The sequence below is a fragment of the Caloenas nicobarica genome, chromosome 2, assembly GCF_036013445.1.
Source record: "Caloenas nicobarica isolate bCalNic1 chromosome 2, bCalNic1.hap1, whole genome shotgun sequence".
In the NCBI taxonomy this organism is placed as follows: domain Eukaryota; kingdom Metazoa; phylum Chordata; class Aves; order Columbiformes; family Columbidae; genus Caloenas; species Caloenas nicobarica.
The window spans coordinates 125,487,053-125,509,270 of record NC_088246.1 but is presented as its reverse complement, the minus strand read 5'-3'; the positions used below and the strand labels follow the sequence as shown (position 1 = coordinate 125,509,270).

The 22,218-nt window shown below is 40.0% G+C and overlaps 1 protein-coding gene across 2 annotated transcripts in view; it reads right to left on the bottom strand.

The window, feature by feature from the left end:
- FAM110B (family with sequence similarity 110 member B) overlaps positions 1 to 22,218 on the bottom strand; it is a 113,453-nt gene that overhangs the window by 42,234 nt on the left and 49,001 nt on the right. The window contains exon 1 of one of the 2 annotated variants that reach the window (XM_065629266.1): positions 18,324 to 18,389. The exons of the other annotated variant lie outside the window; for it this stretch is intronic. The gene's annotated coding sequence lies outside the window, so the exon portion shown is untranslated. Of the gene's footprint in view, positions 1 to 18,323; positions 18,390 to 22,218 lie in introns of those variants that run through there. 2 annotated transcript variants of the gene reach the window in all.

Here is a 22,218-nt window from a genome sequence, read left to right as displayed (position 1 = left end):
TGGCATTTTCTACTGCGACTGAAGAAACACTGCAGAAAAACCCCACAACAAACAAAACCAAAAACCCCAAACAAATGAACAACAACATGAGGAGATGTGGTGGAAAGGCCGTACCTTACCAGCACCCTGGGCACGCACATGCTTTGCTAGTGCCGCACAACCAACAGTTCTCAAGAAGTAAGGGCTCATGGCAGCCTTAGAGGGCGTTAGGAGAACAGGAGAACAGGTTCAAGTAATTTAGCCTACAAATTACTCCAATGTATAGGAAATTACCCATGACAGGGAGTACAACAGGTGATTTTTTTTTTTTAACAGTATGAAAATAAAAATGATAGATGCACTAAAAACCAGACATACCTGATGGAAACAGGCATTTCTATTTGACATCAAGATTAGCATTTCTTCCTCTCTACTGCTATCAATTTTGACTGTTTTTTTCCCATATTAATTGAGAATTAAGTACATTACTAGTTACATAGCATTTCAATAGTGTATTTGAGTCACTAGCTTTTTTAAAACATATGTGGGTAAAAAATGGTAGTAAAACTCCCCAATATAAGCATAGCTGATAGAAATCACTATTGTTGGAAAGAATCTGTGATCATACACAAATAAGATGATGCAGAACTTGTTAATACCCAGGACTTGGAGTGTGATATACTGTTGGAGGGAATAAAAATATATAATGTAAAACTGCACTTGAGAGGGTACTAGAGGAATCAAGTATCCCAAATAACAGTTCCTGTAGCCGAAGGGATAAGTAATTGCACCTACCATGGCTTTCACAATGGGACCATAAAGGTCCAACTCCAAGAAGGAAATAAAACAGATTAATAAGAAAAACAGGACAACCACTAAGATAAATAAATATTAATCTGCTTCTGGTCACATATCTTTTTTAAAACATAAACATTGTGAATCCTAATAGAAATTGAGGGGGGAAAAAATCCACATGTACCTACGGGGCACATCCTAAACATTTAGCAGTTACTTTGACAATAAGTCTTTCCATGTTTTGGTATACTAGTGCAATGTTAAGTGTTCTCAACATTAGCCTGAAGGGTTTCTAAATTAGTAAGTCAATGTTACTATGGTAACATAATGTACTACCAAAATGGACCACTTTTTATACATCCACTGTAATCAAGTTAGTGACCAAGCAAGTTACAAAAATTCTTGCTTTTTCTGTTTTGAGGGCTTAGGGTTTTGTTAGGTTTGTTTGTTTTAACTGTTCCTACATATTTTTAAAAATTATTATTAAAATGCACACAGAATTTGTTCTGTTTATCATGCAGGAATAGATCCTGTGCAAGCAGAGAAAGTCACCACCACCAGCAACAAAAATGCAGCGCTTAGGACTTGCCAAGAGTCTCTGTAGTTTCAGTTCCCGGGCACACAAAGTTTTAACACCCCATCTTTGGTTTTGCTTTTGCAGAGTGCTTGCAAGCAGAAGACGCTCTTTTCTTGTGACAATACTATTTAAAACAGAGTGACACCTCACTCTCTGACCTTCTTACACACCAGGATCCTGCCCTTGATGCTGTCTCAGATACCCTGGGGCACACTAAATGGCACTAGATGCCCTAAAAGTCAACCTGCCATCCTTGATCAGACAATCTTCAAACTGAGACTATCCAAGTTAAAAACATTCTCTTATAAAGTTCAATGTTCAAAAGAGATCATCTTCACGGTCATCACATCCACACCAACCAGGGTATCTGTCCTACATTCACACAAACTTGATAAAGTTTTCATGCAATGGTCTTTATTCAAATGGTATCAAGTATTTGAATTAAAATCTTGAAGACCTGTATTTGGATATTTTCTATGAAAAGCTAGCATCTCATTGTATATAAATATTTTTTGTCACAAGCCTGGTCTAACAAAATCCTTGGGGTATTCCTGTAGTCTTACCATTCACAAAAATATTTTGAAAACTATTGAGATTATGTAACCTTTTTGTGACTCTTGCTGTGTTGGAATAAACGAGAAAAGAGTCACTGGTTTGTGGATGTGACAATAAGAGCTAGAATTATCGGTTTATATTGCTTGCCAATAGCACTAACATTCTAAATTGATTGCTGAATTCAATGATTTATGAAATTAAGGGGGTTTTATATTATGAAAATTAATAGAAATTTTTATTTGCTTTTATTAGTGGGAGAATATGTCAAATATTTAACTTCTCTATTTTCGACCTTGCTAACTAGTTTTTATTCTTATAGATGATGTTGTCATTTATGGTTGAGAGGTAATACCAAACCATTTCTGATTAATTTGCTGAAACAACTGGCTATAATTTATATTCCTTTCAGAAAGCTGGAGGGAAAGGAGGAAACAGTGCCCAAAGACATTATGCAAATCCCTCCCAAAAGACTTACACGAGCACAGGATTGTCCTCGCCTTCCTTTGCCACATGAAGCAGCTGTAAGTGAGCCAGGAGCTCAGGATTCCTGTCCCCCTCCACCCCCAGCTTTCCAAAAATCACATCCAGAAGATATAAAGGAGAAGCTGCTCTCTGTTCAAAGGATCTTCCACTTGGGAAAAGACATCAGTCAAAATATAACATATACATATATACAAATATATATATACACACACACACACACATATATATATGTAGTGGCATATATATGTGTACACACATACACTATATAGATGTATATATGGCACTAGAGTTTAACTTGGGTGATCTCCAATGTGGATGCACTTATTTAGGTATTAGAGGCTTTCTGCTGTACGGGTGGAGTTTAGGGGAAGAGTACAAGATATTCTTTTCAAAAAACACATATGCATGAATGGGCCACTGAAGTGAAATTAGACATAAAGCTCAAATGTAGCATTGACCACCTTCGGAGTGCTTGACTTCCTAACTTTAAATGGCTGGTTTAGCATGGTTGTACAATCTGCAATACACTGCAGTGATTTGCGTGTCTGGCCTTCTCTCCTGCTGAATGCCATTTATAGGCTATAAATAAAAAAATGCGGCCCAAGGATTTTTCACATACAGCACTGAAAACATACCTGAGAAAAAAAAGTTTAAAACCCCACAAGCTTATCTGTTCACTGAAAAGTAAAAAAAGCCCTGTATTTGCAGACCTCCAAATGTCACAGGAAAACTGTAAGCTCAGAGGCATTAGCAAATGTACATTCCTCTATATTGTTATAAGAGATGCAGTGTGAAAAATCCTTCAGGATAATCTTCTCCGAATCATTAATTCTCTTCCATTTACATGAGAAAAGAAACACCAAATCTTTTTACATAGACTGTCACAGAAATCACAGTCTGGGGTATTTGTCACCAAACTTTAAGGCCACGCAACCTGGTCTTTTCCTGGCTATTTTGAAGGACGGATCTTTACTTTAGGATTATACCATGTATAATCATTAGGTAAGATAATCCTCCCACACTCCAGAAGTCCCAACAGCTGCATCTTAATTGGAAAGAAAAACTGAGAAGCACGAGAACCAACAGTTGTTACTGCAAACTAATGACTCTGGATCATCAAACCCCATGCAGCTGCCTTTCTGCCAAACAACAACATGAGTTGTAAAACTAAGGTGCTTTAAAATAAATCAAACACCAAAACTAAAATTACAGCCAACAAGGACATTGTATTTTAATAATAAAAAGGCACTAGCCAATTTCAAACTGCACTAATTTGACCATAATCCTTACATGTAAATCATAATTTATGGGAAATAACAACATGAAATACCGTCAGCAGAATTTATATCTTAATAGCTGGCATGCCAATAGCTAAGATAGTTCACACACCTGGTTGTTTTTATACTATTTGAACTGCTGGGGCGGTGCAAAAATTCAAGTTATTTTCATTGACGCCCACACTGAGAGCATGTTCATCCTCTGAGGGTGAACGGCACTGGTGGGTCAGCGGCAGCAGAGCTCTCAGTTCACATCCCTTTGCTACACGTCTGATCGCCTGCCTCAAAATACTGAAGCTTTGCTGGAGAATTTCACTCCTTGTCAGAGGAGCATTTAAAATACAGCATCTCCTCTTGTCAACGGTAATATTTATGCACAATGTTAAAAAAAAAAAAAAAAAGAAATTGCTGTGGCAGTGTATGTGCAAGGGAAGCATAGCACGAGCCCAGGTGCTTCTCCATCACCTCGGCAGTAACGTATGGAAGGAAGGATGACATGGAATGAAGGACAGCAGCTGCTGGGCAGCCACGCCACCATGCTCCTCACTCCCCCTTCTCCTCTCCCTCCTGCAAGGGCAGTCCCAGGGTAAGGGAGAAAAACACTGTTTTCAAGTGCTTTACAGTTGCTTAGCAACTGCTACAAAACCCCAAGAGATTTCAGTCAATGAACCAGCACATACACCTCTAAACATGTTCACAGTGACATGAGGAATGCCACCACGTTGTGAGACATCTCTGCCCTGGATGCCCCCAGCCCCAACACCACCATGTGCCACCTGCTTCCAGCCTCCACTCACCCATCCCGAAACTCGCTGAACCACAGAGAGGCAGAGCAAAGCGCCTGTGTGCTGGTAATGAGATTATTTTTAATTGTGAAGAGGCCAGCTACACCCTTCCCTCGGTTACCACATACCTACAAACTACGTCTGCATTAAAAAGCAATCAAGATTGAAAAGCTGCCCCTGAACTATCCCTTCCTGCGGTCCAGACTAGTTTTCTTCCCAAGCAGCGTGATGTGCAAGCAGTGACCATTACTGGCAATTCCCAGGCCTTTTACTAGTTTCAGTGGGAAGTGATGGCCAAATTGCATAAACCTTTTGGCCTCTGTGATCATACACCATCATAATGCAAAGTGGTTTTGGATTTGCAAACCTGATATATATGTGTATGCACAGATTTTGCCATAGAACCAAGATTCTTCCACTGCTCTTCCATAAACTGCCACTAGGTCCATATAATTTACATGAACTTCAAGAGGTGACACAAGGATGCTATGCTTGAAAAAAATATTTTCTGTTTTACAGATGCTTCACTCCACAGAAGAGTATATATGGTGGTGGGGGGGAACCACAGCATACCGTAGTGTAACAAGTTTTAAGTTATCAATATAGAATATTATGCTAAGAAAAAGTAAAAATGTATGCTGGAAATTAAACAGTTTCTAACCACTGCAGCAGTTAGGTTCAGAAACAGCTTTCCAAGGGCAGCAACATGGCCATGAAATGGCAGCCACGTTTGAACCATCCATCCCGTCCCTTCCACAGCCAGCAGAGAAGGACCAGCTCCACCACCTGAGCCGGTCAGTGAAGCTGTGCCCATACCTGCCCATTTCTTTCCCTTGATGGTACAGGGCACCAGGCTTGGCTTAGCCCAGTCAAGAGGATCCCACCACCCCAGGAGGCCACAGGGGCAGTCAAGGGACTCCCTGTCCCAGATTCCTCCTTGTACCACAGCAAAGGGAAATGGCTGGAGCTGGGAATCTGCCCGGCCTTGGCCATTCTGTGCATTTTCTGTGACCCTTCCAGTACTTGTGTGCTTCTCTCATGTGTTACGTTTATGATAAAATAACTTTTTAAAAAATGCTGTCCCCACTGTAAGCCAGAAGAAATAAGCCGTCATATTTCTAACAAAAAGAAATGTGTACCAGAGTCACATGTGAATTTCAAGGTGCATCTTATTTCCCGTGCTTCCTTAAAACAGGAAATTCCTCCGTTTTAGTCTTCTCCTTCCTTCTTTAAATTACTACTCAGTTCTTTTTCAAAGTAAGTTTCCTGTCCCAAGTTATCACCAGTGAGTTTTATTAATGACAGTCGTGTGGTACCAAGTAGACCTCCATGACAGTGTTTCACAAACATCTCATTTGACACCTCCAAGGGACCTATTACATTCTTTATCCTCATAATTCTTAGTATACCAAAAAGTAATAACAGAAATTCTTAAGAAAGGTACTTATGAAAGGTACTGTTTGCAGATGTCTTCTAAATATTGAATAGCAGCTAATGTTCAGAAGTTTCTGATTTAACACTGTCTCAATTATTTTAATAGCCATGCACTCCCAAGTGCTTTTATGTGACTACTAGGAATATATATAAAAGCTCTCAGTAAATAAGCTGCTTTTTTTTGCTAGTGAACATAGCACAGTTTTGAATAACCTGGCAAATAAAACTGGACTTCAGAATTTCAGGTATCTGTTAAAAAACCTACAACCAAACCTGAAAGGACAACAACAAAACCCCCTTGGGCTTTCCAGAATTGTGTGAAACAGTTAATTAATGCTGGGAACCACAATGTGGGTTGGACCTGTGTCACTTCTGTTTCATACATGAAGAGAAGCACTTGGCCAGCGGAACAGAAGTGCAATAATTATTGCAATTCCTGGCTCCTGAAGGAATGTCCCTTCCCCTCTGCAAAGCCACAACACAATGCTTCGAGTCTTCCAAAATGACACAGCTAGCTTTGCTCCCACAGCTACCATACCTGCATGAAGTATTTTGTGAATCTCCATAAAATACACACACAATTTGTTTAGGACTTTCAATACCAAGTAGGACCATAACAAGTTGTACTTAATTTCATTATTCCTTAAACTGTTCTTTATCTTGTATTAATGTTATTCTTTATCTTCCTTCCCAGGACAATTTGCTTTTCTAACTGGTGATAATTCTCATCGCATACAAATCCACTCATCTAGAAATGCCACTGGACTAGACTGGTTCTACGTAATCAGTGAAGACACCTCAGCAAGTTTCTGTCGCGTTACCAATTTTTGCCTACCATCTGCACAGAAAAGTCTTCCCAGCAGATAACGATTCTCCAGATGCAACGTTACAAGTACAAATGCAGGTCCTTCTGAAAAGACCTTTTTCTAGGTCTTAATTGAAAAGACATTATTATTAATTTTGCAAGATTGCCTGGTGATACAAGGTAAATTAAAAGAAGACCAGAACACAGTGGAGTGCACTGAATTGATTTAACAGTATTAGCTCTTCCCAGGTGCAAAGGATGTAAAACAAAGCAAAAAGATAACTATTTGAAAGCATAACGACAAAGTGACTTAGGATGGTATTATAGAGACAGGAAACCAACATTTTGACAATAAATGAGAGATGACAGATAATGCTAGGATATCTTACCAAGAGTTTCAGTACTAGGTGCAACAGAGAAGAAGGAACCAACAAAAAGATGTAAAGAGGAATGATATGATCAAAGCCACAGGCTTGGGAAATGCTCTTTCAAGCAATATTCCGAATTGATATAAGTGGAACAAGGCTGCTTTCATCCAGGCTAGATAAATGACAGTGCAGTACTTCAGCAGTAAAATGAAAAACACAGATGGAAGATTTCACAGTGCGGGCAGATAGGGAATGCTGCAGCTTAGACGTGCTACGCTGGGAAAAACTTCAGGCCTTACCCTTGTTGTGAGGGCCTTGGGAGAAATAAAGCAGCAGTATGAAGGACTGGTCAGTTTTTATTTCACTGATACCATATTCAATGACTGCTTTTTTAATGCATCCATTCTTCATCATTCTTTTAAAAGTTTAACAGGTTTAAGTCAGGAAGAGATTCAAGTGGATGCAGAAGTTTTACCTTAAGGAGAAATTATGAAACGAGTGTAATTGCTACTTTGTCTCCAGAGATCATCATAAAGTTTTCTTAAAACATGAGGCTCTCAGTAGGTTAATTTAATAGCAATTGCACTAGCTACACAAGAAGGTGACCTTTATTGATAAGAAATACTGCAGTCCTGAAAGCAAATTCAAGATTCCAGCTGAGCAGAGGACAACTTAGAAGAGAGACTAATGTTAACCCTATTTTTATGTACTTAAAAATTATACAGACAAAAAAAAAAAAATCATACCTATGCAGAAATAAAGTTGCATTCTAATTGTATCAGAGGCAACTCAAGCATTCATACCTTATGCAGGCTATTTAAGGACTTACTTTCAAGGGAGAGTATATTTAAAGAAGTACAAATCACCTCAGGTGACAGCTCATGTGAACAGGGATGTTAAGAAAATCCCCCTGGACTCCAGAACCATGCTAAAATCATGCTAGATATAACAAGGACTGAAACAGAATTACACCTAGTATAGTTTTGCTCATTGAAAGGGGAAAAAGGTTTTTTTGAGGCTGTATCAGTTCTGCATTCATAACTGGGCCATCAGATTTTTCCCACAAGCGCAAAAAATTGAAATGAACTAGTATTAAAAATTAACCTCATCAGCCTGTTTTTCAATATTAGCAACTTACGTTCTAAACATGATAAACAACTCCATTTTGAAGATTAAATGCAAACAGGGTAGCATCACTGTATCTGGGTTTCTGTCCTCTTTACAAAAACACACAACAGAGCTTCCAAATTTTTCCGTAACAGCACAATAGTGCTGATGCAGTGACACAAGGTACGGGGCTGTGCTTTGTTTGGTACTTCTGGCTGAAAGAAACCAAACACTGTCATGATCTCAAGCTATTATAACAATCTCAAGAAGTCACACTTCTGTCCCGGTGTTGTTCTCAAAAGCACCTGGTATGGATCTGCCTTTGTGCAACTCGCATTTGTTCCACTTTACTGGGCTTGGTGTTACATGATCCTCCAACTGGCAGGTTTCAGGAAGAAAATATCCTAGAAAAGGAGCTCATCCAACACCTTGACACTTAATGAAAACTCCTTTCCAGCCATGAGGAAAAGCAGGAAACTCACATCCTGGTACATATTGCTTCCAGAGGCAGCGTACTGCTAAAAACATTTTGAAGATCTGAGATCAAGTCCCTAAACTAGCAAACTCTTCCTCGGGGAACCCCATGCAAATATCCCAAGTACCTGAATGGGAACTCCTCCTGCCAATTCTGTCACCTCATCCCTGTGGAGTTTGGAAGGGAAAGTGACGGTCACACCGGTGACACCCTGCTGCTCGCTGCTGGCAGCAGCAAGCCCACCTCAGACTTGCAAGGCAGCTTGATTTACAGGCAAGTCTCGCTTTTATTGAAGAATTTCACATCAAGCGTTTGCAACGTTTCCAGATAGACCATGAAAAGGAAATTAAAAGCAAGTTTTACAGTTTAAAATAGGGAACAGGACTTTTTCTTCTTGCTTCAGGTGGTCAAACAGTCCTTGAAATTGAAATTCACAGCACATGTGAGCATTAGAGATTTGGGAAGAAGAGGTGCTGGAGGACAGAAGGAGGTATGGTTTTAAAGTACACGTGCAGGAAGGGAAAGAAGAGCAGGGAATGGAGACTCAAGCTGTCAGTATGAACTCAGCCCTTCTTTATGTGTGTTTGTGATGCACAACAATACTTCTCCTCCACTACTATGGGTTACTTCTAAAGGATTTTCAAAAGACAATTGCATAGACCAAAGAAAGTAATCTATTCAAGTGTAAAAAGGCCTAAACTAAAATGAGACAAACTGGGAAAACAATGGTACAGTTCATAAGAATTAAAGGATTTATCTGATTAATTTTTGAAAATTTAACAACAACAAAAAGTTCAAAACTTCCTAGAGGCTGTGATTGAAGTTGATGTATTAAGCATGGAACTAAGCAAGCTCTCATGAATAGAGATTGATTTCCTTCATCTTCAAAACAGATTATTTTATTATTATTTTTGCAAGTGCTTCACTGTCTTAGAGATGTCTAAGTAGCATCTCTAAGATGTTACGTCAAGACCTGTGAACAAGCAGGAAAAAGTAAATCCCACACCGTATTTGACCACAGAGCACCAGAAGAGAACATAAGGCATTGGCATGTATTTAAACAGTAAAAATCCAAATGTTTCTGGGAACAAAGATAACTGTTTCTGTAACTTCATATATAAAACCCCAGGTCTGCACACTCTGTCACTGATCTTGGCCAAGATGTTAACAAAGGCAACATCTTCAACCCCAAATAATATAATAGTAATAATGGTGATCCTTTAAACAAAGGGAACACTGATTTTAATGGGGGCTGAATAGGAGAAAGAAACTGTGCTAATGCTGTAAGGCAAGATTCACGGCTCCGAAGGGACACAAGAAAAACTTTGAAAGTATCTTTTTTTCCCCCCACAAAGTTACCCAATTCACGCTACAAAGGATGCCCATAAACAGCTTCCTCCAATACCACCCCTGAAGTCACCTCGTGCTTCATTTGTGTACTCCAAAAAGATGAAATGTAATTTTAACAGCCAGCCTTGTCCAGCTTTCTAGTTTTCAGCAACACTGTCAGACCTACACAGCTACTGTGGGCTGCAGAATCAGGGCTGAACATCAGAACAGTAATTATGTGTATGTAGGACTCCAAAAAGTGTTTGCATAAATACAAAGTGCCTGTAGAGAGTTCTCAACCCAGGCCAGTTTTCCCATGTTTACTACTTAGTTTGGAGCAATGTTTTTGAGACAGGGGAATCAATCTGAGGGTACACTCCCCTCTTCTGACCCAGAGCCTTTTGGTCTCTTTTTCACATGCAAATCTCCTTCTGGGCGCTTTGTGTCCACTTAACGCATAATGTGGACCATAACAAAGATGTAATTATGCATAAGTAGAGCCCACCAGAAATAATCTAGGAAAAATAAAGCTTTCCTTAGAGAAATTTTATCTATAGCATTTTTTACTATACAGATGTAACATATTATAGTGGAAGGGAAAAATATGCCAATGGCTGCATAAAACACAGAAAACCAGTGTGGCCTATTTGTATATTTCAGAAAAATATAAAAACATACTCTTCCTCCCTTTTCCACCTCTGATATTCTCCAATTTGTCCTAGCCTCCAGATAGGTTGACACAGCAGCGAGAAATAGGTAGGTGTATACATATGTATACACGTGCACATTCATACCTAAGGATAGGTATAAAATGTGAAGTCATTTTGGATAGGCACCTCTGGAGCTTGTCTGCTCCAACCCCTTGCAGAAAGCAGGGCCACCTAAAGCAGGTTGCCCAAGACCATATCTCAATTTGGTTTTGAATATCTCCACGGATGAAGACTTCACAACCTCTCTGGGCAACCTGTGCCAGCGTTTGGCCATCCTCGGAGTAAAAAAAGGGGTTTATGATGTTTAAAAGGAATTTCCTGTATTTCAATTTGTGCCTGTTGCCTCTTGTCCTGCCACAGGATACCACTGAGAAGAGCCTGGCTCCATCTTCTTTACTCTTCCCTATCAGGTATTTATATACAGTCATAATTCCACAGTTAATTTCAGTGAGAAGCTCAGAAAAAAGCTCTGTGTAGGATTCTAATTCTTCCAGAAATATGTTCCCCAAAAGCCACAAGTAAGAGTCACTATAAATGCCAGACATACATATTTCTTGGAGATGAGGGAAGCATCAATCCAGTTTCAGCAAGCTTGCAAAAAAAAAAAAAAAAAAAAAAAAAAAAAAAAAAAAAAAAAATCAGTGGTAATTCAACACCAGATGGATTTGGTATTTGTAGATGTCTTCTAAGAATGGATGTTTTAAGAGTTACTTGCAGACATGTTTTTGATGCAGATTTAGGCTTCGGAGTCGTGCTGAAGTAAAATAAGAAAGTATAAGTTGCTTTGTAGCATAAGGAAAGAGAAAATACTTGCAAAAAATCTGGCTCTTTAGAGAGCTAAAAATCACAGTAAAGAAGCATTCCAGTTTTTCTACACATACCATGGGAAAAACTCCTTACCAAGCCACACTAGAGATGAAGAACCCAAATCCTGTATACCTTAGCATAGGATGGCAGCATGATCTGCTTGACTATTGCTGTGTGGGGATTTAATGAAGGCTCTCGGCAAAACCTCCTCCCAGTGCAGAGCCTCTGGCTCTAGCAGGATCCTTTAGGCGCCCAGTGCAGCAAACGTGCCAAATAGCCAGCACAAAAAAAGAGCAAAATAAATGTGACTTTAAGGCAATAAGCACCCACGTGGCTCAGAGCCCTGTGGGCAGCAGAGAAGCTGTCAAGATTCAGGTCAGTAACGTGCCATCTCTGCCTGAGACACCTACAAAGAGCAGGAGGGGCAGAAGCAGCTCCTGGGGTCAAGCTCTCCCAGAAGTATAGCTGGTGTGAGGTACCTGCATGGAGGCATGACGAAAAGGAGCCCCGTTTGTAGAACGATCAGCAAATCTCATTAATCACTTTGGAGAGATCTGATCTACAGATGACAAGAGGATGACAGGAAGATGAACAGAGATGCTTGCTTTCAGTAAAGAGGTAACAGGCTGAGAGGAAAAAAAAAAAAAAAAAGCTGATATATCAGACTTGCAAAGGTCAACAGTAAGATTTGTATTTGTCAGAATGAGCTTTCCAAGCAGGAGCCAAGGACATCTAGCTCCAACAAATAAATAAATATTTTTTTTAAAAGAAAGAAAAAAAAAACAAACACAAAAACCAAAACCAAACAAAATGAAACAACAACAAAACAAACAAAACCACACAACCAAAAACACCCAAATCACCAAGCACCTTTTGTAAGAGAACTTAAATTCTTCACTTGCATGCTGCTGTCCTTGGGCACCTTTGCCTAAAAGGTATTTTTGAATATCCACCCCCTGCCCAAAAGGAGCAGTGGCTGCGAAGATGTCAAAGAGCACATGGGTGAATAGCAGATAGAAGCTGAAAGGCAGAGAGAGATAAATTGGAGGAAAAAAGAGTAGATTTGAATGGAAAAATGGGGCAGACAAATTTAGCAAGGAGGTGGCAGCAAGACAAGAAGGCTAGCCCAAGGCAAGACAAGAAGAAGAGAAGAACCATGGGGAAGAGAGAAATGAGAGGCATCGAAACGCTGAAGGACAATGACACCATCTATTTTGAGGTCTTGTTCTGTTGCACCCACCATGGCATCTGCCTTCCATGTAAGATTAACAGCAATCTTACTGTTTCTTCTGGGCTTCACCCAGTCCCTGGGGAGGCAGGGGCCAAAACAGCAATCCCTGCACTCCACGACGTGCTCAAGGACAACAGGAAGGAATGGATGGGACAGGAGCACAGATTGCAATAGGGTGGATGTAACAGTAGTGGAAGAGGAAGGGATGTAATTTATCAAGTCCTTCATATATCTTCTGATTAGACTGCTGTTGTAATGTCACAGTTGAAATACAAAGCTGCACACTCACTTCCAGATGACTGCAATGCCCAAAATACCCAACGTCAATTACGACACTGAGACAGAAGGAAATAGTCCTTACCCTGGGAAGTTTGTACTGTAAGTGCTTATACAGACAGGAATAGTTCTACCAATCTTATAATATTTTTCACTCTTTAAAAAGACATCTGCAGTGATGGTTTATGATCTTAAAGCACATATTGTCCATCCTACTTTGCAAGCACACAGGCTGTGGTCACATACAAGATGCTTCATCTTTATTGTTTCTGTTTCTCCTTCTTCTCTATCCTTTTTTTCTGCCTATATTACACAGGCAGGAAACACTTTGGAACAAGGACTGTATCATATTATGCATTTGCATTATCACAAAATCACAGGATTACAGAATGGTTGAGGTTGGAAGGGACCTCTGGAGATCATCTAGTCCAACTCACCTGCTAAAGCAGGTTCACCCAGAAGAGATTGCACAGGGAATGTGTCCAGGTGAGTTCTGAATGTCTCCAGAGAAAGAGACTCCACAACCTCTCTAGGCAGCCTGTTCCAGGGCTCTGGCACCCTCAAAGTAAAGAAGCTTCTCCTTATATTCAGATGGAACCTCCCGTGCTTCAGTCTGTGCCCGTTGCCCCTCATCCTATCATTGGGCACCACTGAAAAGAGTCTGGTGCCATGCACCCACCCTTGAGAGTATCATTACCTACAAACCCAATACCCAGACCTTAAAAGAATCAATTATAACCATAGACCCTAAACAAAAGCCAAATATTTCCAAACTTGTGAAAATGTGCACGCCTATGCAAACCTGGATATTCACATTTCTCTCCAGCTAAATGGCATAATTATCCCATTAAAGTTGTATTACACATGGCATAACTTTGCTACAGAATGTATTTCTACAGACTTCCTAATCAGAGAGCAGAACAGTCTAATCTTTGGGCTAGCCTGCCAACTTCCAAAATGCTAAGCTCCTTTTAAAAGAAGTAAGAATTTAATATCCTTCTTTGCCATTAATTGGGATTTTGTAGTACAAGCATTCATATTAGCAAGGTATCCAGCAAAAATCATTCTAGAAGACTCAACAGGTAAAGATAAAAATAGATGGCCATGTAATCATCAGCTGTATAAATGATATACTGTTTCAATTAATAAACCAATATAGCACAGAAGTATGAGGCAACTGTATGACCAGATATAAAAGCAAGTAATGGCTGCTGTGGAATGAAATGGACAATTCCTGTTTAAAAATGACATATTTAAAAGTGAAAAACCAGGTTGAAAACTTCAGCTGCTTCATAGATAGGCTGTAGTAAGTAGTTGTGCCTACAGGTGACTGAAGCATATCCACAAAAGACAACGCAAAATTAAGACAAATCTTGTTACGAGGATTATGCAGACAATAGCATGCAGGATTACTATTTGCCAGTTGTATTCTACATGAAATCTATCAAGCCACATTTAATACTTCAGGTAATACATTTACAAACAATTAGAATTAATCATAACAGGAGATTAAATGTAAAAGAAAAGAAATCAATAATATCCATTTTGTTTTCAATTCACCATACCACTGCAGCTGTGAGAACTGCAAGAAAAACACATTGCTGCTTCCATTCCCCGGTCTATAAAACATGACCTTCCTCTAAACATTGCAAATGTTTGACAGGCAGATGCCTAAAGCTAGGCACATTTCTTTAATCCGCTGTTTAAGTTTCTGACTCCACACAGTCCCCAGAATAACTTGTGGTAGGCGAGCAAGAACCGATGGAGGGACAGGGCAGGGTAGACCTTCCCCACCGTGAGGCCTGGTCTTGGCCAGTCCTTGGGCACAGGAGCGCCCGTGTCCCCAAACTGGGGCAGCAGCTGTCTGCATACAGAGAACGCGGTCACGTTTCCAACCCCGTTAATTAGCGCTGCATCCGTGTGGGCAGAGCGCCATGACGATAAGGCCTTCCCAACTCATCGTGCCCCTTGCCGAGCCTGCAGAGGGAATCGGCACCAAGAGGCCTCATCCTGTGCCTCCCCAGCACCCAGCCCAACAGTTTTCAGGTTTAAAAGAATACAAAGACCATCGCCCAACAAAACGCAGAAAACAGGCTACTGATTTCCCATGAACTCTCAAAGTGTTCTAGTAAGCATTTATAGACAGGCTATTGCATGTCTCGACCATTTAAATAGACAGACATTTCGTCAACAAAGTAGCAATTGGAATTGGTTCCAAAAACAGAGGAAAATGCAAGAAGAGCTTTGGGGCACAATGTCGCTTTCCTCATTTTGATGCAAACCTTTACACATATATCACTTACTGCTACTCGACTTAAAAACTGTAAAGTGTAGAAGTGCAAATCCTGCAAAATAAACACTGTGGTAATACTTTAAATCCCCAGGATTGTTTCTCAGGAGTATCTTTGATTGCTATGAGACTAGAAAAAAAATGCATTAAGCATCACCTTTCTGCTTCAGATTTTGTATGGTTTTAAGTAATGCAAAATTCACTTAAACACATAGCAGTAAAATACCTTAATAAACCAGAGCCACCGTAGCACTGTTTATTACAGGCATCCAGTTTACTGCATATATCCATCTGTAGCTAGCAGCCAAGGCTGGTGTTTCTGAAAACAATACTCTTGAAGGAATATTTATATTTCTACTGGATTATAATGAGACTACTGGTACGACACTGAAAGTGTTAACAACATATGAACTTCTACACAAACATATATTAGTTAGATCATAAAAGCGATTATTCTCCAGCTATATATGGATACATATGAAAAACCTGAGACCTTTATTTTTGTAACATACTTTTGTGACCTTAACATACAAATGCAAACACACACACACACAGCATTTCTGATCGGAAAGAAGTTTTCCTTCTACTTAACAGAGGACTTGGAGATTTATCTACAGGGCAAGATATCAGAAATAAGAACAGTTCACAGAGGTGCACAGCAAACATGTAATGTGTACCTCTCCTAACAAAGAATAATCAAAAACTTTTACACCAAGAAACTCACTGGCAACACTTGTACTCTCATTGAGAGTAATCTGAAGTGTGCAACATTTCCAGTAGCAATATGCTGGTTATATTTAAAATATGTTTATAGCAACAAAGACAACAACTTTTTTGGAGAGTAATCCACATGAACTGTTGCTTCAATTAGTTTTCTTTGTTTACTCAGAAGAAAAATGAGGTTATAGCAAAAAGAGAAGCAATAATGAAGTAGTATAGTTTATTTCTTCCTGTTAAGGTATTGCAAGTTTAAATTACACTGTCGCCAGTTCTAGCTTCACAACTGTCATTTTTATCTGGTGATGCTTGCATAGATCATCACAACTCTTTTTGGAGGCAGAGATGTCCACACCTAAATAGCTGCTGGTGCAGTATTTCAGTTCCAGTGGGTGGTGGTATTCCCTGTACCATGCACTAAAAATATGTTAACTTCTACAGCATTTTTCCAGCTGTGCCTTATGTTACTTACAAATAACGATAGCTTAATAGATGGAATAGAAAATAACAGCCTCTTGTCTCTTGAAAATACACTGTCTTGAAAATACACACATTACTAACATCACTGTTATTTACTCCTGTATGGGATGCTGTTGCAAAGGTCATAAAGATGTAGATAAATTACTTCAGGTAAGGCATAGTTTAACTTAAAACCTCTTTAAGACACTTTCGGTTGTTAATCTGGAGCAATGAGGGAATATGAAACAGCCTGAGAACAACACGGCTTCACAGCCTGAGTCCTCCGTGTCCAGGCTTAACTGTTAACATGCAAAAATGCCATTTTCCAAGTCTACATAGAAGACAACAACTTTGGAAATAAAACCGAGGTGAATGTAGATGCCAAGACAACTATTTTAGTCAAGAGCAAAAATTCAAAGAAACTGGTAGGTACTAGCTGTGATTAAACCTCCCAAATATTTTGCCTTTTGAATACGCTATCACAAATAACACAGCATGTGTATCTGTTGTACCCCCAGTCATATAAAGTTAGCAACCGAACAAATGCTCACTTTAAAGGTTACCTACTCAGAGGGTAACACCATTTCATGCCACAGAGTTTAAGAGTGAACAACTTAAATTTTGTTTTGGTTTAAACAGTAGGAAAAACCTCTTTCATGGCTAGGTGCAAAAGGAAGAGTGAAGACTAATACCAAAATAGCTCCCGTTCCTAACACCTTTCTGATCCTGGCTGAGACAATCCACTCATACCTCAGACGCATGGTGGCAGCCAGCCAGCCAGATGACTAGTGACTTAATATACAAGTTCATGTGGGCTCTGGAGTCTGACAGAGACAAGGGCATTAACTTTGAAGTCTCAGCAGTCAGCCTCAATATTCAAAAGTCATCAGATGAGGCATGGCTACATGAAGAGACTTTTTTTTTTCCTCTATACTTCATGCTTGCTTCCTTCTGTTCTGAACAGCTTTCACTGTAAGATGTGCTCATTAAATATGTATGCTTTTTATAGGAAAAGTTGTGATCAATTGATGTGTAGGTCAAGTATGAAAAGAACTTAAATGGGTATGACACTATGATAAATACTGTAAAAGCCTCAGAATCACAGATTAAAAGATTGGCATATATACCTTGTTTCATTCTACTGAGGAAGGCAGTTCTGACAATAAACAAGGCTTTGGGCCAAAATTCAGCCTTTGAGAACAATACAGATATATATAGGTATTACGAATGTGTGTGCAAGCAAAGGATATACTGCAATCTACCAGGCAGGGTGGCTTTAGTTTCATTTTGAAAACCACCTAAAATAAAACCCAGTGGATGAAACAAAGAATCCACCCAAACATGAAGGCTCCAGCATCTTTGTTGAAAGAACAATAGCATATTACTCCTCATCCCTCTATCTTGTTGCAAGAGAACCAACAAGATAGTTATTGCTGTGATCAAATTAAAGAACACTTCACAGAATTATTCTTTAAACTAATCACTATTTATAGTGATTCATTTTCACATGCCAATAGTTATAAATGCTCTAATTCAATTGCTCTGCAGAAAACATCCCAATAAAAGAAATATTTCCATTAGCATAACAAAAGGCAGCCAGTAAAATCGCTCACATGCACAGGCTCAAAATTTCAAATGAAAGCAATATTCCCATATAAATACACTCTATTTTTGAACTAAATCCACTCTAATGATACGTCTTCTAATCTGACGGTTCTCCTGCCGGAGTACACATGATATTAATAAAAGCAAGATCAAATTAAACAGATGACATGATTAACAGTATTCATTTCATGCATGACTGTTTTACCGGAGAGATAAAGACCTGAAAGTAATTACCACCGAGTCAAACCCCTTCACTGACCTCCCGCCTTGTGACTAGCAGTCCTTAAGCACTGATGTTTTGCAACAAAGACCAGTGCCTTTCATCTGGGGGGGCTTTCTTTTACGCTACGAGCCCAGCACCTCTCCCGTGGCACGCAGGCAGTACCTCTGTATCTATGTCTGTAATGCAGCATAAAGATGACTGGGGAAACCTATCAAACCGGCAGGCAGCAACCTCGCCCGCCAATAAGCGCCGGGCACATGCAGAATCCAGCACATGCTCGCTGGGGCTCGCAGCCCGTCACCGCTGCTGAGCCGGCTGCTCGGCTAATTATAGCCCTTCGCTGGAGCACGGGGCTGCCGAGGCACCGCACGCTGGGAAACGAGAGCTTGGACCGATCACACCTTTTAGCCGAAAAGCATCGACATTTGGGATATGTCTGGGTGCATAAAGATGAAATTCCTCTTTGGGTTTCTTGGGTTTTTTTGAATGATTTGTCTATGAGGGGGTTTGTCTCTGTGTCCGATATATTTAGGAGTGCTCTTTCATAAGATGAGCACTTGTAGTTTGCTAGGTCTATTAGAAGGAAACAAGAGAATGCAGCAGTTTATTCCGCCAGTATACTTGTTTCGAATGCATGCATAACCAGCATCATATACAAAGCAAATTTCAGATTGGTTTAAGTACAGTACTTCAAAATCTACACCATAGCCCTCAGACTGGTGAGCCACCACACACGTTCTTAGTGCACAGTAGCCCTACAGAAGTCAACAGGACCCCCTCTGTCCTTTACATTGACACGTGGGCAGATACTCTGATGACGCGAGGGCTTCTGTGTGCGTTGGCACAAAGTCCTCACTAAGCTTTCAGGAGGCTATGATGGAAATGCCAAGGAAATTTTTGCCATTATGCAAAACAACAATTCATTTGGAAAATACTTAACCATGAGCAAATACTCCTTACAAGTGTGGAGAACTGACTGAAATACGGCTTACACGCATCTTATAAATATGTAAGTCCACAAAAGTAAGGAATGTTAAGATCTAAGAGACAATCGTATATTTGAAAGATGCTGAGAGCTCCTACAATATCAGGTAAATAATTACAAAAAAAATACAGGCACCTGTAATTTTGTCTTCCTTGACAGCATATTTCAATTAATCTCTCTGATTAGCACAAATCAGAAAAAAAAAAAAATTATAATAATCTGAAGTTTCCTGTCCCCACATAGTTCATATAATCACCTAATCTCTACACTGACCAAAAGGTTTTCAAATGTCAGTGGCAAGATGGAAGTACACAGCCTGTTTCTCAGAAGTTCCAGTGCCAGTTGTCGCTCGTGAGGTACAGTATATTTTTCACTACTGATATTGCCAAAACATCATAATGCTACAGCATTATGTGTATACAAACTTCACAACACTTTAAGATGTTCCACTAAGTTACACATAAACCACAGCCATAAACATTATACTTAAAATAGTCTGAACCCCACTGCAATAATGAGTTCCTATGTGCCTACACCAGCATTCTTCCTAATTCTTTACTCTTATCACTAGCGCCATGCAGTATCAGGCACAGCCCAAGTGCATGATATTAAGGGCTGTTTATAGATATTTTAATCTATCATACTTAGCTTGAGCACAAAAATTATATTTGCTACTACATGAAACATTACTAATGGAACAAGACTTCCATGTTGCAACACAGTGCAAGACCATATTTATTGACAATATGTAAATAGCTGTGCTACAGCTTTTTTAAATCTGCCAGTGAAAATTGCTCATAACAAGTCGCTCTGTGCTAGAAACAGACTTCATCTCTGTAAGAAAAATATTCTCAAAGCTATACACAGCTAGAAATAAAAATGAAACACAGGAAGAGTGACATTTTGCTCCTTGATTCAACTTTCAGTCAACGTTAAGTTTTGTGTTGCAATAAACGAAGGAGGCTGTTTTATTAAGTCTTCCTTTTCAGATTACACCATTTAAGGAGCACATTAATTTTTATAAACTGTGCTTCTTTAAAATACTGTAGAATATTCCAAGTTTCTCAGCAGTACTGCTTGAAGCCAGAAAACTATGTATTTCATTAATAAAGGCAGGAGGGGCAGTTATACAGAGGTTAAAAACTTAATTTAAAAAGTGTTCAAGAGACATGGGAAGAAGAGGTGCTCAATTATTTGATTATCAGATAAGCAATTATTTTTCTAACAGCGTTTTGTTGAAGGTAGCAACAGGAGAACACAACCAGTAGTCTTGGCTGCAGACCTCTGATCAAGCTATTGGAAATGCTCATATTTGCTAAGCAAAGGAAAATACACACATACACACAAAATTAAAAAAAAAAAAAAAAGAGACTTAAATCATTATTCTAATCTAATCCCCCTTTCACAGATCACCAAGTCACCTATGACAGGTGACAAAACGACCAAGAATCCTTAAACAGAAATTAAACTTCAGCTGCCACAAGCAGTTTTGGCTCCCTCCCACGCAAGCTGCTGAACTCACATCTCCCTCACCTCTCCCCAGCAGCTCCCCAAGCCCTCACTGCTCCCTCCTGCGTGTGTCGCTTTCTTTTTTTTAAAAACCTCATGGCAGCGGCAGTTGGGGGACACTCTACCAAATCTAAGATCACGCGGTGGTTCAGGTCCTCCATTAGGACGTTTCCCCATCAACAGCTGCAAACTGCAAAGCTGATTTTCAAGAGGCACCTACTTGTCTCTGCAACACAACCAACATTCACTAAATCTCCATGTTTAGCTAGCAGACAAGTCAGCAGTGTCTCCATACCCATCTCAATTTGAACAGCCACTTCTAACCATCACAACAATGTGCTGGGCAATGAAGGTGTAGGGAACAGCCCGGCATGTCTGATGTCTGGAGGAAGTGGTGGTTTGCAAGGGTCCATATCCAGGATAGGTAGGTGGCTAAAACTCCATCTGAGAACACCGCAGAGCTCCACCAGCCTGCCTCCACCACCTGTGGTGACCACACACGAGTGCCTGGACCATGCGCCAGACCTAGGACAGGACACGGGCCAGCAAGAGAGGCCAAGAGGAGTTTCAGGAGGACACAGTCACAAGAGACTCCTCAGCTCCAGCAAGTCTCTGTTGGAAGTGAACAACTCGTAAAAGGCACGTGAGTTGGCCAATATTCAGCAGACTTGGTAGAGTTGGGAAGCCTGCAGACTGGTGGCAAACTCACCACAAGATCTATCATCATTCGTGGAGGAAAATAAGACATGGGCCTAGTGTCTGCCATATAAACTTTTCTCAGGAAGTCACAAGTGCCAAGCTTCAAGGTCAGCACTCAGCATGGAAAAAACTATGTCCATTTCATGGAGCACAGGGACACTTCTCAGATTGATCCTGGTTTCAATTTGGTAAGACAGCAGTTACCTGTACATGTGTGCATATACATCTGCATATATGTCAGTGCAATTGATCATGTTTTAAAGTTGGTCGGCTAACCTACAACTTTAGGGCTTTTTTTCCAAATATGCTAATTATATATCCAAATGCCCCAGACAGCGCTTCCTCTGGATGCTTAATAACAGGCAGAGACATCTCAGTATTAAAGCCAGAGATCCTCTGCAGGACAGTATTAAGACTGATTCCTACAGAGTATTTTTAATAGCATTCATATTCACTTTTTCCTCAGAATCACAAAAAAAAGAAAAAAAAAAAACCCACACTCACATTCCAAAGGAGATGACCATCCCTCACCTCCACAGACCTACAAGTTGGCACTGTCTTCACTGGAGGCTGAACTGACTCAAATGAAGACACTGGTCCATCATCAGCACCTCAGAGAAGGGGAGGAACAGTTAAGTAGTCAGTGGGGTGTGTTTCATCCTACCGCTGACAGATGCAGTAAAGAAGGATCTGAAATGAAGCCTGCAGCAGATTTACTACACTTTGCCCACACAACCA